The sequence below is a fragment of the Anas platyrhynchos genome, chromosome 5, assembly GCF_047663525.1.
Source record: "Anas platyrhynchos isolate ZD024472 breed Pekin duck chromosome 5, IASCAAS_PekinDuck_T2T, whole genome shotgun sequence".
Lineage (NCBI taxonomy): Eukaryota > Metazoa > Chordata > Aves > Anseriformes > Anatidae > Anas > Anas platyrhynchos.
Genome location: NC_092591.1, coordinates 62118108 through 62135526, shown reverse-complemented (window position 1 = coordinate 62135526; position 17419 = coordinate 62118108). Strand labels below are relative to the sequence as shown.

Here is a 17419-nt window from a genome sequence, read left to right as displayed (position 1 = left end):
TCACTGCCAGGCTGCAAAAAGGAACAGGAGCAAAAGAAAAAGTGTATGGCACAGAAGATCTAAGGGTTGCTTGCAAGTTTTCCCCCCCTCCTCCCCAAATCTACCACAGCTATAAAAATGAATTAAGTGGCCTGATTACCTTCTAGAGATACAGTAATCTATTTAGCAAATTAAAATGATACACACCTAATAAAAAGAATACGTTCAGCAAGATCAATGTTATAGAAGATTGTCATGCAAGAACTGTCCCTCAAGACAATTAAAATAAAAATACTTTCTCCATTCCCAGCAATGCTTCATTTAATTTTCTTGCAGGTCAAGGTAGCCTAATTAGCTCTAAATAAGGAACACCCAAAAGAATTTGTTCTATCATACACTTTTTTAAAGCCTTTAAACATGTGGTTCATTAGACTGAAGTCAGAGTTGTTTGAAATTCAGACTGTTTTGGTGTTCATGATATTGCCCTTTCCCTCAGACAGAAAGGTGTACCGTGTACCAGCTCTCATAACACTTCAGCTCCCAGCTGACGTAATTTTTTTTTTTTAAAGTCTGTCTTGGTTTAAGCCCATTGAATAAATATTTCTGTGATGTGTTTTAATTGCACATCCTTCAACACGCCCTTTGCCCAATGAAGCACCATCAGATGGCACATCAGAAAAACAGGCTGAATGCCAAACAGACAAAAGCATTTTTGGTGCCTGAGTGAAATCACCACAGTACTTCAAATCTCGAGGTTTCTTCTGGAAAAGCAGCAAACAGGAGTTCCCTCACCTTGCATGCATGACCTTGGCGTTACACAAGTGCTGCAAAGGGCTCTGCTTTTCTCTGCAAAAGCACCTAGTTGTCAGAAATATTCAGAGGTTCCGTAAGAAGCAAAGAAACAACAGAAGCCCACCCCACATCCTAGTCACCTGGGGCAAGGTATCTACAAAGCTGACCCTAGTAATCTTCGCAATCATGACCGCTGGTTAAGTAGGGCTGCTAGTTAAGGACAAAAATGTGGACACAAAGATGAGCCGAGTTCTTCTCCGTTTGCCAAAGGTATCTACAAAATTCAGATGTGTGCTATTTCAGGCAATGTTCACACAAAAATGTATACATTGGAAAAAAAAATAGTAGTTTCTGTCTACTGATGCCTGTGGATCAAAAAGAGGCACCAGCATGACAGAACTATTATTTCACATTCATAAAATACATCTAGAGGCATGATCCAAGAACCAATAAACCAGTGGTAGTTAAATTGGTATCTTCTAGCTCAGGCATCATCATGCAAATAAGCAAACGCTATATTTTAGTACTTGTGAAATGCTGACACGCATACATAAATCAGGAATCATTTGCCAAGCTGTTCTCATGCTCTTTCATTTTAAAGTGGCAAGAGCCCAATCTAGACAATTGTACAGCAAATGTCATTGGCCACAGTTAATACTGAATGTTTTCGTACAGTATTTTGAAAAACCTGAATATCAACCAAAGTATGCCTTTAACTCCAAAAGCTTGGTAGGTTTTGGAGATAGCATACTGACAGAAAGAAAACCAAATGAAGCATCTTGAAAAATGAGACAGGCTTTTGACGGTAATTTTGCATGTATTCCTGTATGGTGCTACTGGCTATTACTGGTTCGTAAGGAGACGAATCAGAAATAATTATTGGGAATCTTCCGTGGTTTTCTTTATACACTTTCTTTTAAAGGATTCCCCATAGATTAAGTAATTAACATTTTTTTTGTAAGGGTGCTAATTCTTGCAAATTATAACAATGAAAATAAGTGTTTACACCCTTTGGTTATAATTCAGCTGATAGTGATCTGTAAATTTGGATATTCTTTAAAGAGCTTTTATTCTCTGTACGTCACTATTTCAGCAGGAGGATTATAGTGTGTTCTAATAATTACAGGCAAGAATGAAACTCAAGAATAAAAGGTCAGATCAGCCAATTATTGAATATCTCTATTTTTCTGAAATCTACATAGGGGAAAAATAAAGTAGAAATAATAACTTCCAGACTAAATTCCCATTATTGTCCTACCTTCTAAACCTCTAGAAGCTACATTTTTAGATATTGCCTGAAGCTGCATAAACGAAGTATATACAGAAAAAAGACTTCTTCCCGCTCTACAGCGCAGCACCATTTTGCTATATTCTTAGATGAATAAAATTATAGAAACTATACAGCTTGATTTTCCCAAGTACAGCATGGATTAGAATGTCCGAGATAAAATTTTCCCTTGCAGTAGTTCGGTGTTGGTAGACTTTGCAGTTTGCAACCCAGCAGACAGAAATTCTACTATTCCACTAACTTCTTTTACCAATATTGCATTTCTAACTGAGCACAATCAAACCTCTCCAAGTTTCCTGGTAGGGTGAACGAAAGATCTCTTAATATGGCTCTACTCAAGATGATTGTAGCAGTGCTAGGAAGACCCTAAGTTATGGGTTAAATACCCGTAGATTGTCACCAGGTGGACAGATGTCCATCACACCTACGTCTGGAGTAGCATCCGCAGCTGGTTTCTAGGCACATACATACTACCTTGTCTTGGAGCAAGAGCCTGGGGGGTGTCCGGACACAGCATTTGCCACTGTCTTAGGTAAAACAAGTTAATCTGCAATTAATTAACTGGCATTGACACAGAACTACAACACGTATATTAGGTGTTCCGTAAAAACAGAAAACATCTCAGTAGCACACGAAAGTCTCTGGTGACCTTGGCTGTATCTGAAAGCTCAGACATTGTAGAGATGGCTTCAGCCGTGGTCAGCTTCGCTTTCTCCATCACCTCTGGCCACTGAGCCTGACCGGCGAAGGCAGAGGTGGGGGCTGGACAGCTACACGTTCGCAGCCCTGGGCCACCCAGTTTTCCTGCTTTGCTGGCTCCATTTTCTTGGCGCCAGTGCAACTGCTTGCTACAACAAACATCGAACGATTAGGTTAAGCAAAAATAAAAGCAGCACAAGCAGAAATGTAAACATTTCCAACAGGAGGTTTTAAAAAAACCTGCAGCTCTGTATTTCTATAGGAGGCTTATGCATTTGCCTCGTTTCTTTGAATCAAAACATTCTCACCTAATGTATTTAAGATTGCTTTGGGATTACTTAGTTAAGGTCATGTTTTAGAAAATGCTAAGAGCTGTCACCAGAACTAGATGAAGAGTATTTATAGAAAACAATTTTAATACACTTGGAAAAATAGAGACAACTTAGGAGAGATGCAAAGAAACCAAATAGGAACAGATCTTTTGAATCCAGAAAAGACTAAATAGTTTTATCTGTCTTTTCTTACATACATCTGTTTCAGGTAGACATTAAAAAATATTATTTTTTTTCATTAATAACAAAAATATATAAACAAGAGAGTCATGAATTTCCATTATCGTCCAGCTTATGCAAAAAGGATAATAGATTAGTAACAAGATTTTAACTTGAACAGAAACAGGACTCAATAAATTTAGTCTCATTCTCCTCCTTTCTTTTTCCCAGTCCCATTATCCTTTCCATTAACTTTAATCACCACGTTTAAACTGATAGTAGCCAAATCAACTTCTTTACTGATACTTCTTAATAACCACATTCAACCTCATCCTTGCTATTTGCTTATCTCTCCAGTGCAGTTCTTTCAGTTCCACATTGTCTGCAGAGAGCTTCTCACATAGCGCTTTCTGAATAAGCACATAAAGCTCTTTATCCCCATGCTACACCTTCCCCTTGTCTAGCCTAGCTGGATCTCTTTTCCCACTCCTCTTTCACTGATACAGACCCTTCCGTCTGTGACAGCATTCCCGACTCACTTACCTTCATTGACTCCATCTTGCTTGAAGCTTCAGATGAATTTCTTTTAACCCTTAATCATAGGTTGGTCACCATTAAATTAAAAAAGCAGATTAGGGCTTTCAAAACGTTCCTTTAGTACTCAACCGAGAGATGCCATTATCAAATTAAGTTGTACGTTTAGTTTTTGGGGTAGCTAGCAAGTTATTTAAGCAGGAATAAATTCTCAAAGTTCTCAAGCCTAAAGAAGAAAGTGAAAGAATGTCAATACTGCTTCCAGTGCCAAAAATAAAGTGGTTAAATGGCTGAGAAAGGCCAGATGACAGAGGGCCCACTGCCACTTCCCCAAGCCATCAGCTTTACACTTAACATCACCCCCCACAATCTCTCGCTGTTTCTCACTCCAAGCTTTTCCCTCAGTTCATTAAAAGGTCCATTCAGTAACCTGACACAAGGCATATTTTTTATCTTTAAGGATATTCTCAGGCAGTGTGAGGGCCTCATCCGATTCTCCACATCAAAACTAAGTACGCATTGCTAGCAGAGACTACTAGAAATTTCTTGTAACAATTTAGTCAAAGGAAACCATTTTCAAATCAGCTGAAATCAGACGAGATGTATAAAAGGATTCAGGACATTTGAAAGAAGTAGTATCATTTAGGTAATATTTTCAGGTGGTGGATAATGGAGTTTCCGTTACAGAAGAGCTGTCATCACACTTCTTTTTGAAATAAATAGGATGTGATTGACAGTTTGTTAACAGTCCTATTGCCACAATAGGACTGTTAGCAAATTAGCAAATTAAATTTTTTTTTGCTAAAAAAATTAGAAATAGCAAATTCTGAATGCAACTATTTTCACAATCTGACTGTAATTTAGCTATGCTGATTACAATACCAGAGATTAAAAAAAATTTATTTATTTATTTTTTAATATATAATTATTTTATTTTTTTGGTAGAAAGACAATTTAAGGCACAGACAGGCTTTGAATTCCAAACAGTTGGTAATTGGCCTCGGGCTACAACACAGCCTGGTAATTCATTCTAAGTTTTAAATCCACAGTTATGACTAAGAAGAGACCAGGCTTATGCATGGAAACAGCTCAACACCCATCACAGCGTGAGCTGACCACACATTTGGGCATGGCACTGCATGGCATGCAGTGACTCCCACTGACCCCACATACTGATTAGCTCCCACACAGCCTGCCCACCTTTGCAGTCCAGCTGGACCATCGTCCCAGTAATAAACCTCTAGGCAAGCCAGACTGAATTTTGAAGCCAGTCTCAGTGTCCCCTGCTGGTCTGGCTGAAAGAGGTTTGAGATAAAATCTATTTTTTCAGCCAGCAGAATTTATTCTACAGGAGCAAGAAAAAATATCTTCTATGTCCTGTTCGTGTCTATGGGATACAGTGGGAAAATCCTCTCTTCACAGAGCAATTGGGCTGAATCTCTTCTACCCTTCTTGCAAAGCATAGGCCTGATGGCCAGCTATAAGAAAGGTAGAGCCCCAAAGCTTACAGTTTAGTAACAGATGGTGACTGTGGTGGTTGATGGAGGTGTCCTCACAAAGAGAAGGAATTGCAGAACTTTCTGGCAGTTGCAACACCAATGATGGAGAAAGGCAAAAAAACTTCCCCTTTTCACAGTTTTCATGCCAACAATCTGGGAACAAAACAAATTTAGACCCATCCTTGTTTTTTCCTGTATTCATCTGGAAAACTTCCCTAGTCATAAACTCCAGGCAAGCTGAATGTAATTCCAGAGTGCTTAGGCAAACAAGCTGCCAAAACAGCATTGGTTCTGTACCATGGGGTCCTGCAGACTAAAACGCCGTTGTTCATCAAGACAAAGGAGTCCAGATAGCAAAATCATGACCACCACTATCCCATATAAAACTATCCAAGTTAGTTCCTTCAGTACTAAATTAGTCTCTAACCAGCTCATCGCTGTGTCGTATGGAGACACCCTCATGGTAGCCCTGCCCCAGGGAGCCTGTAGTATTCTGTTGTCCTAGCAGCAAATAGGACCCATAGTCATCTTCCATAGTCAAACACATTAAGAACTTCATTTAAAATCATCAGCTTTAAAGCATTTTTATCATCAGTGACTGAAAGCATGCTATGTCAATCATTTCGTCATTAACAGATTGCATTTCAGTCTTGTCTCTTCTCAAAGAGGTGCCAGATAAGGTCCAGTGACTTTTTTTTATGAAAACAAAACACAACCAAACACAGCTACTTTAATAAGTTGCATGAAAAAAGTCTCTTTAGAGCTGGTTTGGAATTTCAAGCACTTTTCCCTGCTCACCTGTAAGTTTGCAGATACTTAAACATAAAAGTTCCTGATTCAGTCGCATCTTTCATAGCCCTCCAAACCTAAAGTGCATCCACTGAACTGCCTGATAAGCCTTGTGCGTGCTTCACCAATCTGAGATTTCATCTTATCTCAGTGACAAAACAGCAGAGCTCTCAGAGCAACAAATGCTATCTCTCTTTTGGAAGTTGGCATTCAAGGTGACTGAGAGAGACACAAGGAGAATTAATTTTCTCCAGCATTGTTAAGGCTGGTTTCTAACTCAGCAGTAACACAGATATCCAAGACTCGTATAAAGTCACTTCATATAAATGCCTGATAAAAGAAATCAAATTCTTGCCTCAAAGAATGAGACGTTTCTGAAGATGACAATAAGGACATAAATGGAAGACATCAGCAGAAACATCTGAGAAAATTAAACAATTCACAGGTGAAACGTCAAATTACCTGATCTTCACACTGAGTGTGTGCAGCATGTATGCTTTATATCTGTTTATTAAGTTTTTCTTAAACAGCATAACGACAAAATTAATCCAGGTAACTCTACAAATACCAATTTGTATACAAAACGTGTAAAATTCTACATTAAACTGGATTGGATTTTCACTGGGATTTACTCCACTTCAGGCTCACATGTTTAATGGTGCTCTAATACTCATTTTCTAACGTGGCTTGGGGCAATGTTGTGACTTGGACCTCTGAGCTCTATAAAAGGGTGGATGTGGTAGTAATACGTACACATTTAAAAAACAAGCCTATTATTTACAGCCAACTCCTGTTCACAGAGTTGAATCCAGCTTCGTGTAAACAGGCCTGCAACTTCTGCAGCTACTAATCAATGTTTTCCCCTCTTTATAGCTGTTGTGAGTTCCTGACAGTTTAATGAACTGAAATTTTCAGTCAATCTGAACTGAAAGTATTTCTGGTAACGTAGGCATACCCACTGCTGTATTTTCACACAGCAGGAACTTTGCAGCATGTTATTAATTACCCTGCACCTGACACTTCATTACAGTCACAGAACATATTTCTGTGGTTTCATGGTTATCTGGCTGCTTCGCAGAGTGACTCTGTTTTCATAGATCAGCCCCCAGGATGTTAAGTAAAACCACATCTGATGTTTTACCTGGGACTTGGGGCTGCACATGATTTCCCAAATCAACAGCGTGAGGATTATTTGTCTTGGTATTAACATGAAAGCTACCTACGTGGGTCACAGTGCCTCTTCTCCTGTAAAGAATCATCATCGTCTATGCTACAAAATGAATAAATAAAGCTACCAGACAGTTTCAAACAAAACGGAGCAGAAGGATTCGGGGCACAGTTGACTGTGTGTAGCTTTAAGAGTTCCACCTTTGATGCTGTGATCAGACAACAGATTTCCTTCAGGATACAGACATCCAATTTGTCTGCGAGCCAGCTTGGTCTTCCAGAGACACTTCAGTACTGCCTCCCCGCTTGTTTTCTCCAGCTCTTCTCTCTAGGATAAGCTTAAAATAAAAGCCCAAATCTGATGGTGAGGGGCAAAAAGAAGGTGGTTCTGGCGCCTGCAAGTAATGTGAGCTGGCATATGATTGATAACACTAATTTGATAAATTCCCTTGTGCTGAGCTGTACGCTGTGAATGAGTGATATGGAGGTGCTGGAGTGCCGGGAAAGAAGACAAGCATTTGTGACAGATGGGTGGATGTTTTGCAGTGTTGAAGAAGAACTGACATCCTTCTCAAAATGTCACTTTTCTTCTTGCGCTGGCATCCCCAGGCATCGCGGAACTGCTGGCAGAACGGTCTCAGTAACGAAGGACACCCGGATGGAGGAGAGCCGCAGAATGCAACTAGATGCTGCAAAATGTACAGCCAGTTAGGCCAGGGCTGATTGGGATGACGACAATTGCTGCCAGTCACAGACATTGTTTGTTGCTCTGCTGCTGCCTCCTAATCTGAAAGGTACTTACGGGCTTCCTGACTTGCCAAGAGGAGACAACTTTGCCTCCCTGCAGCTGGTACTAAACTTCTGAGATAACCCATCCAGGCACAGCAGCTCTCGGCTCTGCACAGACATCAGATCAGGCTACAAGCCAGCACACCATTTGAACAGCCGCCCCAATGCCACAGAAGACCATACTGTCTTTCTTCAGCCTTCTTCCAAAGGAATGACATCAAAACACTGTCTGGTGCTCGGTTTCGTCTGAAGTGAGCAGTGCAGTAAGCACGCAGGCCTGCAGGAAGGATGTGCAAGGCTCAGTAGTATCCCACCCCACTGGTGCTGTGTGTTGCTGGCAGCTTTGTATTTCTTTCCCTGTTTTCAGATCTGTAGGTTGCAACTATTTCAAGGAAGACCGTGAGTAGACAACGGGCACTAAAAGCCATTAGGAGAGCAAACCCCAGCCTTTACTGAGATGAAAGCAACTAATTTTAGCCTTAAGCAGCTCTCTTATCACAGCCTTCCCTAAGAGCAGCTTTCCTATACAAGTTTAAGTAGCTCCTAAATCATATTTAGGATCTCTTCCCCTCCCTATAAAGGGTCTGAAGCAGTAGTACAGTCAGCTATAACAACGTCTAGGTTTGTCTCTTTTGTAGAGTCAGCAATGCAAAATATAATTCTAAAATAAGTCCAATAGATTTTAATATAATAATCTGACTTGCATAAATTACACATGCATTCATTTCTACTTTAGAAAAAAATCCAAAAAAAACACGCTGATGCAAAGAAGCTAACCACTGCATATTCCATGTTATGCGCCAGAGACAGCTTTTGGTACAAGCCATCCATTTCAGAGAGTCTATCTCCTGCTCACAGACAAGGGACTGCCTAAAAATGAAGCAGCCACAACGCATCACCTGGAAACACAAAATCAAGGAAATTCTGTATCCATGGAAAGATTCAGAAGCCACTTGCCCAACTGTTTAATAGTGCATCAGTGCAGCTAAGAGGATTCTCTTAAAAATATATATAATTACTAAAAACAAAGCAACAAAAACAATAACGCAGGTATCTAAGCTTCACCACAATCAGACACGTTGGCTGTCAAGATCCTTTCTGACCTCCTGCCTGGAGACCCTGGAGTATCACCCAGTAATTGCTGCACCAAACCCAATCATTTGTTGTTAAAATCAAATCTGTCTTTCAGAAAGACGGCCAAGTCTTGATCTCTGGCATGTAGTAACATGTGAGCCGCTGCATAACAGAAGATGTGCTGCTTCTTCTGGCTAGGATACTTCGCTTTGATAGTGACATTAAAAATGCAACAATTAACTCTGATGAAATCAACCATTACGTCTTAACGCAATAATGGGCTGTAACATAATTAACTGGAAGTTATCTGAGTGTTTTTTTTTTTTCTAACATGCACATTCAGGGCTGCACTTTGATCTATAATTTGGCAGGAAAAAGCAGAAAATGCAAAACCAGTGGCTTGGAAAGAGAATCAATAGCTCTGCACACTCAGCTCCCCCCCTCCCCTGCCTTTGTTGCACAACTGATGCTCTCACAAGCCACCTCTCACTCGTGTGAGCAAGCTGTATTTCCATCCAGCTTCCACCAGGAGGAAGACACCCGCACACCGGACAGCTTTCCAGATGCAAAGGAAAAGCTTAGCACTACCTGGCTTACCAGAAGCAAGAAACAGGAGTCTCATACCAAGGCACAAGCTGCTGAGGTATCAAAATGGCTTTGGCTACTGTGGAACAAAAAAAAATAAATCACCTCATTACCCATTAACAACATTTTTCTCAGGGCAAAACTGACACATTTTCATTGTTCCTAGGCCAAACATGTAAAGGACTTGACCAAGGCAGCCCTGAAGTCTGCTGCAGAGCACAGGCTTGAGATGGATCTCTGATCCTTGGTGCAGTCCCTTAAGATCCCCAAAATCTTTGCGCTGACCAGAAGACACATTTAAGAGTGCAGTCAGCTCTGGCTGGAGTAGAGCTGGTCTGATACACGAGGAGTATGCTTTGCTTCTTCTGAAGGGTAAAGAGGAAGCTCAAAAGTCACAAGCACTGTTAACAACATATCCAGATTCTCAGGATACTCTATTCTTAAAGGGTTTTTGGTTAAGAAGATCCACTTTCCTGCTGCCGGGTTTATAGAGGAAAGCTGGAAACCCATAAAACTGAAATGTTTGACAGTCACGGAACAAGAAGTATCGCAATTTTCTACTTTCAGGTTTCTGAAAAACCCTCACTGGTAACGTGCAAACTCTTAGAGATGCTAATGCCACAGTTTAGCACTAAATCACAATATTTGCCATCTAAAGGGTCCAGTCCAGGAATAGTTACAGCCTCACAGCTTCCTCTGAAAGCAAAGTAAGAACATGGATGTAACCTAAGGGCCATAATCTTTTTGTTTAGTCTATGTTCTTACAAATGGCAAGACATTTCTGTTACTTCATTCCCACAAGCCAGTTCTGCTTCATTCTGGTTTCTAGGAGCAAGAAGAGTGCTAGAAGGGAAAACCTAGTCCCATCTGCACAGACTTGGCTGTAATCTTAGCCATACATCTAAGACAAACAGTCACCCAGCTGTCATCACATCTGGGGTGACACGCTCAAAAGACATCTCCCCCACTCAGAAGCAGCTCCATTCTGTTTCCAGGCACTCACATAATATACTTGGAAGCAACAAGAGCTCCACCATGGACCATGGGCAACTTTCACTGCTCCCCAGAAGCACTCAGCTTTATGGCCCAGCCAGCAATTTGCTGCTGGGAGGTGGATATGCAAGTGTACAGTCGCCTGCCATATAGCAAATGCCAGGTGTCACAGCTAGCACCTGACCAGCAATGCCAGTGGAAAAGAAACAAACCATTGTTTTCTTGTCAAGTTTGATCCCGTTTTAAGGGTTCATCATCTCCTCTAGTCAGCTTGTAACAGTTCCAGTTATTAAGATGAGTTTTTTTTTTTTTTGTTTTTTTTTTGTGCTAATGCCTCCAATTCAGTAAACACGTTTTTCTTTGAATTACCTGCCAGGAGGTTGTTTCTTGGCATGGTTGTGTATACGAACATAGATAAATACCTAAATATGTCCATATTTTAGTATTGGACTTGCCATAACTGAATATCTGAGTAGAAAAATGGGTGGTGAAATATTCTTGGCTGCTTCTTCAACTGTTCCCTTTGCATCTGCTACTGACTGCTGTTCGAAAAATTAGTGGACTAGACAGACCTTTGCCCTGACCTGAAACAACCCTAAGCCTATAGAAACCAGGGCTCATGAAAGCATTCTATTTTGAGCATCTTTTGCCCTATGTATAAAAAACAACAACAATGACAAAACCCACAAAAAAAGAGGTACTAAGTGGGATATTGAAGAAATTCAGTCCTCATTTTAAAAAGAATGAAATCAGTTTAGTTAACATGTACTACTCTGAGGGACAAAGAACAAAGGAAATAAAAGCTACTCCGTTATTAAATCCACTATAATTTCTGGATTTCTATCAGTTCTTTCCATATACTTCATCTCAGAACTCAGATACTATTTCTGTAAATTAGCCCATAAGAAGGAAAATTAACATAATACAAAGTACGCCCGTGATCCTAACTGCAAAATTCAGATTCCCTCTACAAGTGAGGATGTACCCTGTAACACGAGCACCCTTCACAATCACAGCAGAGGTGATACTGAGAGGTGTTCAGCTGGCACGTACACAGTGCTCAGGGGCCTGCCGATTACCTTTACTAGCATCTACACAGCAAAGTTGTTCTCTGAGCATATTTCACGTTATCCTTGGAGTCATTTATACATTTCAGGTAGCCTGACAACTGTTTCTTGGACAAAGAAGCTAAAAAACACAGACACTCAGCAGCAGGTTCAAAGTCAATGATTAGGTCAACTATATAAGAGAAAGTTAATTAAATTGCTCCCAGATAATCTTTAATTTTTATACACAAGCAAGCACTAAAAAGCCTGCCTGAGAAGCGCTGGGGAATTTCTCCTTTGTCTCTGCAATTCTGCTGGACTTCAACCCCACACACACCGTGCTGAAATCATGAGCATTTTGAGGGCTAAAATTCAACACCAAATTGATCCACCCAGATCTTGGATCGTTAGGACTTCTTAAAATTAATAGCTATGGTTAAAATACCTTGGACTTTTTCCCTTTTATTGTTATTTAACAAAAGAGTACTTCATATTTTAAGAGGATTCTGCAACATGATAAATTTTCTTCTTTCAAAAATGATGAAAAGGGCACATTTAACGAAAATCAAGTTGTCTGTTGCACGAGCTTTATCTCTGTGTCCCATCAGAGCCTTTCAAGCAGAACTGAAGATGTTTTCTTTTTAATTACCTGTAGCTGAACACTTTTCTCATCACACTTAGACACCATACAGAAAAGCAACCTCAAGATGGCAATGTTTCGCCCTTTTTAGAAGCTAGGCTGCCTGCTACTATTACTGAGATGTCATCCCTTATTCTGAAGGCAGAGGGGAATTTATCGCTGAGTACATTATGGTGTAGCTACCCCACAGAAGTCTTTGCATCCCTCTCTGATAAAGGTACTTACCTGCCGTTAGCAAGTCTTGCACCTTCCAGTAAAAGAAAAACTTCAACTAGGAAAGTTGTGTTATTTCCAATTATTAATAGATTTCTGAAGTGCTTGCTTTCTCTTCACAACCTCAAGCCTAAAAAGCAATCCTGATTTTTTATTAGATAACAGCAAGATAAATTCGTGAACGCTCTAAAACGTAGCATGATGTGGCTACAGCTTTTGTAGAGGTTTCTTCTATCGCTTTTGTCCCTTTGCACCACCATGAAGAGTTGTGCAGCCCTGCACGGACTTTAGCTGAGTGAGCAAAGCAGCACTTTTTTTTATCAGATACTACAGGAAAGAGGTCTTTATGGTAGATTAGCATTTCTATAACACGCAGTTGCAAAGCCTTCTAGGGGAAAAAAAAAAAAGAGGAAACACCTCATTTAGAAGTAGAGGCTTGCCCAAGTATTTTTCAGACACGAGCAGAGAAGTGACCCTAGCTGCAGAGAACAAGGAGAGCAGCCCCTGGCCCTCAGTGGCTCAAAACACCGGTCTCGTGTTATGGCAGTACTGAGCAATCCCAAAGCCAAGAAGCACGAGTGAATACCAGTAACCACTCATCCCTCAAGTGGTAAACAGGAACAAAGCTAAATGCCTTCAGCACCAGAGTGAGGGGAAAATTCACTCTTTTCTGTTAGGAAAAAGCATAGGAATAGTTAATTGTGAGATGATTTTTATTTTAAAAAGAAATAGCAATTTAAATGTTCTTCAAGGCTGCTCCTCTCGGTTATGCCAAGACTGAAGCCTTCTCCCAGTCACCCCTCCGGTGTCTGGACATCCCTCACAAATCGGTCAGCCCCAGACTGGATCCAGCAGTGTGGGTGCTGTCTTACCAGTAGATGGAGATCGCAGCCTCCCTGATCTGCTTGGGCATGCTCTTTCCGATGCAGCCTGAATGCTATTTGCCTCATCTGCCATGAGAGCAAACTTACATAGCTTCTTGTCACCAGAACTGATACTCAGCTCGCAGAGAACAGGACAGATCCGTCTTTCCTGAAGAAGAGCCACGGAGCGGGTGGGTGTGAGTTGTGGCTTACTCTGAGGCACAATTTACATGTGTTTCCCATGCAGCCTACCACCAGCACAGGCCCAAAAAGTCTGCTGGGCATATTTAAAAGTCAGCTCCCTACATACCCATAGTGATACCTCATCGCTTCTGAGGGCAGGCAGGCAGGCAGCTGCTCAGCAAGCAGGCCAGAGTTCAGTTTGCCCAGCTCCTATAAGCTCTTGAAATGGTGCCCTGTGGTTTGTAAGCTCGTGCCAACAGACCCAGATCCTGTTTGCTCTTTTCTGCAAGGCATTTCCCGCACCTCTCAGCCATGCTCCTTCTTCTGTCCCCTTTGCTTCATGCCCCAGCTGACTGTCATCCCCCGGGACCCAAACATTCACCACATGAAAACCCAACACGCTACATCCAATCTCTCTCAGTGCCTCTCTCAAGGCAAGTGCTGCCTTTCAAGCTGACTAATTTCACTGACTAATTAAGCATGGAGACACACCAGATTGCCAGCACTGAATGGTGGCTGCAGCATCTATCACTCCAGCAGGATTCAATCTAATGAGCTAAAAGCAACACCCTGAGAATCCCAAACAGCTTGCTCATGGAATGGGAAACCTATTGTTTTCCATGCTCTAAAATTCCCCAACTAAAAAAAGAGAAAACCAAAACAAGCCCTGCCTCCTACAGCCTTTAAAACACTAATAATGAATTACCAAGAAAAAAAAAAAAAACACCTGTTCCACTTCAGTCATTAATGTTACATATCCCACCTTTCAGTTTCTTTCTGGGCATTGAAGTTCCCAAGGTCCTTCAGAAGTAGTTAAAATTATATGGCCAGCTTAAGTCCCATCTGCCTAAAAAAACACATATTTCATCTGCTGTTTCCATCAGGGATAAGGTTTCCTTTCCTCCTTCACGCATGCTTGGCTTCCTTTGTGCATGTGTATTTTGGGTGTTTGGTAAAGCATTCTTTTTCCTGCTGACTAAGCAGTTCACAGAGAAACTTTATGCAGAAATTGGGAATGGTAAGATGTTATTTGCACAGTTTCTTACCTTCTGCAGTGACCTAGACCATTGTGAAGACCCCGAGAAACAGAGCAGCATCTAAATGACATGATTTCACACGCTGCATCTGGTTACACAGAATGTAAGGCAACTAGACCGAAAAGGAAAGGGAAATAACCCAGGGACAAAGATGCTATAAATCAAAGCAACGGCACAGCCCCATGCTCATACTCTTACTCCAGCTAGATCTGTATTTGAAATTAACTTCTCCCCTCACAGTCTTCTAAACAGCACCACAGATAGTGCTAGTTCTGTTTATTGAGGACATGAAGGTTGTAATTAGCAATACTTGCCCTGACCAGATCAGTACTTCTGAACATCTTTGGGATAACAATCTCACCAGAGCAGACATTAGTTCTAATGAAAACATTTTCAGGCTGAAGGGGGAAGGAAGATTTCCAATTACCCTATTTGGCATAGACTAACTTGAAAAGAAATTACTGTAAGTAAATAGAGTTACAACCTAAATGTAAAGAGAAACACCACCGATGCTTACAGAACGTAACGTGGAAGTATCACTGCGTACTGAAATCTGAGCTGAGGGCATAATTTCAAATCTTTTGAGACAGGAATAACATTACAAAAGTGCATTTTTGCAAAATCTTTGACTGATCAATCAGTCTGAAAATAAAACTCATAACCTAGTTTATATTAGTATCCCAAAAGAAACAGCAAAATGAAAGAAACTATAACTTCTTGAGCTAGTAATGTTGGGTTAATCTTCAGGTCAATCTCTAATGCTGAAATTTGGTTCTGGTATATGAAGATATTTGGTGATTTGGGATTTTTAAGAGAATAAATTAGAAAATTTTATGAAAGAAAAAAAAAAGTAACTCATGGGTCTATTGCCAAGAAGATAGACAAAGAAAACTGGTTTAGACAACTTTTCACCATAGACTCATGATCTTTAAAAAAAAAAATGGGGGGAGGGAGGGGAGCACTGCAGTGTTTCAATTCACAATTGAAATGCCCAAGTCTCAGACTTTAACATTTTTCAAAAATAAGATGTTCCAGCTTTTCTGGAAAGGGCTGCTTCTCCAGTACTTCCAGCCAATGTTGGACAAGAACATACCATTTGCTACTGACTTCTAACACCCAATTTCCACACTGAAGCATCTGCATGCAGCGTTACCATACTGTTGAAGTTTCAAGTCCTGAAAGCCTTCTTGAACATCTTAGGTACAGAAATACCTTGATACAAAGGGACTGCACCCACATCATAACCCAGATCAAACAGTTTTATCCCAGAGAAGATAAACGTAAAACAAACAATCACTTACAAAGTAGATTTTCATATTTGTCCACCTCTTGATCTAAAGAAAGACTGAGTTAGTCAGCTGCATCCTAAAAAATAGCCAATACGAGCCTTGGCTAGTTCAGCTGTGACTAGTTTAAGGAACAAGATGAAGCACAGTCAGCTCTAGCAGCATTTGATTACGGATTAGCCCTGCAGTAAATGTCTGTGTTACCGCAGAACACATGAAGGTAGCTCAGCTGCTGTATGTTGCCATTTATCTAGAAAATAATGAAACCAGAGTTGCAATATACTAGAAAATTAGAAAATTAACTGTTGTTTGCTTAATCAAGATCAATAACGTTTAGGCATTTTATGTCTTTTGATCCTAATTTAGAAACATCTTAAATCACATGCCTTAGGGTCTACTGAGTTAGGACTCGTTTAATTGCTGTGGTGAGCTAGGCCTACATCTTTACTTGCTACACCCTTGAAGCCTATGTCAATTATGTGCCTGGCGACACCACCTGGCTTGGAAATTGAGGGCTCTGTTTTGATACCCTGTTTTTTTACATGGGTTTTATAGCCAAGAAAAAAAAAAAAAAAAGAAAAGAAAAAAAAAAGGAACTTACTGTTGAATTTGTAAAATTCTCGTTGCTATCAAATCAGAGAAGATGCTTTTATCAGTGTACGTGTATTGAATTTGACTAGAAAATAATTTCTTTTGGATTAAAAAAGGTCATTTCCACAGCTGTCTGCAACACTTAACGCAGATGAAATGGCACACACAGGTTCCCGTATGGAGAAAGTGACCTATATTGCACTGATGATAGACAACAACCACAGCTCGATAAACAAAACCACTGCTCGATCCCAAACAGAAGAGAGCGGAGTATTGCTGTGCCCTGAACAAGTTTCAGTGTCCAACTTTCCAGAGCTGGTGGGAAAATGTGAACATATGACTCCTCGGGATTGTATGGGGAGTTAGCTGCAAGACACAAAGGGATGCTCCATCGGACAAGAAGGACCCTTCAGGTCCCTTCCCACCACCTAACTCTACATAACAATCCTAAAGATTTCTGCTCCCTTTGCCCCTGTCTCCTCTCGTAATAATCGAGCCACGGGCCAGCCCCACAACCAGCCTACAGGCGGTGATCTTCTGTTACAGACTTGTCTTTTTTGGTCCAGATAAGCTGCTTGTATACCTTCTTTGGAAAATTCCTCCTTTTCCCGTGTCTGTATGCAGCATAGCTTCAGACACGGCATTATTATAACCCTAGAGTTATAATACAAACAGGAATAGCCACAGTTAAAGCATGTATGAAAGTGGGCCACTATACATTTCTGATGTCAACGTAGCACAGACCTTTTGATATATGGATGGGAAACAGCATTGGCAACTTCCTTTGAATAATGTTATTTTGAGACTGTAATGTACACTCATCTGGTATCACCCACCAAGGAAAAGGAGTCTGATTTCCCATCGGATGAATTTGTCTGACT

General features: G+C 40.7%; 1 protein-coding gene and 1 long non-coding RNA gene across 7 annotated transcripts in view; both read right to left on the bottom strand.

Annotated features, from left to right (window-relative positions):
• TUB (TUB bipartite transcription factor) overlaps positions 1-17419 on the bottom strand; it is a 121540-nt gene that overhangs the window by 83251 nt on the left and 20870 nt on the right. The gene's annotated exons all lie outside the window — the stretch shown is intronic.
• LOC110352976 (uncharacterized) lies at positions 11815-16212 on the bottom strand. Its single transcript, XR_002402849.4, has 4 exons — positions 15963-16212; positions 14388-14471; positions 13451-13610; positions 11815-13248 (listed from the first exon to the last, which is right to left on the bottom strand). It is a non-coding gene; the product is annotated as an uncharacterized lncRNA (long non-coding RNA).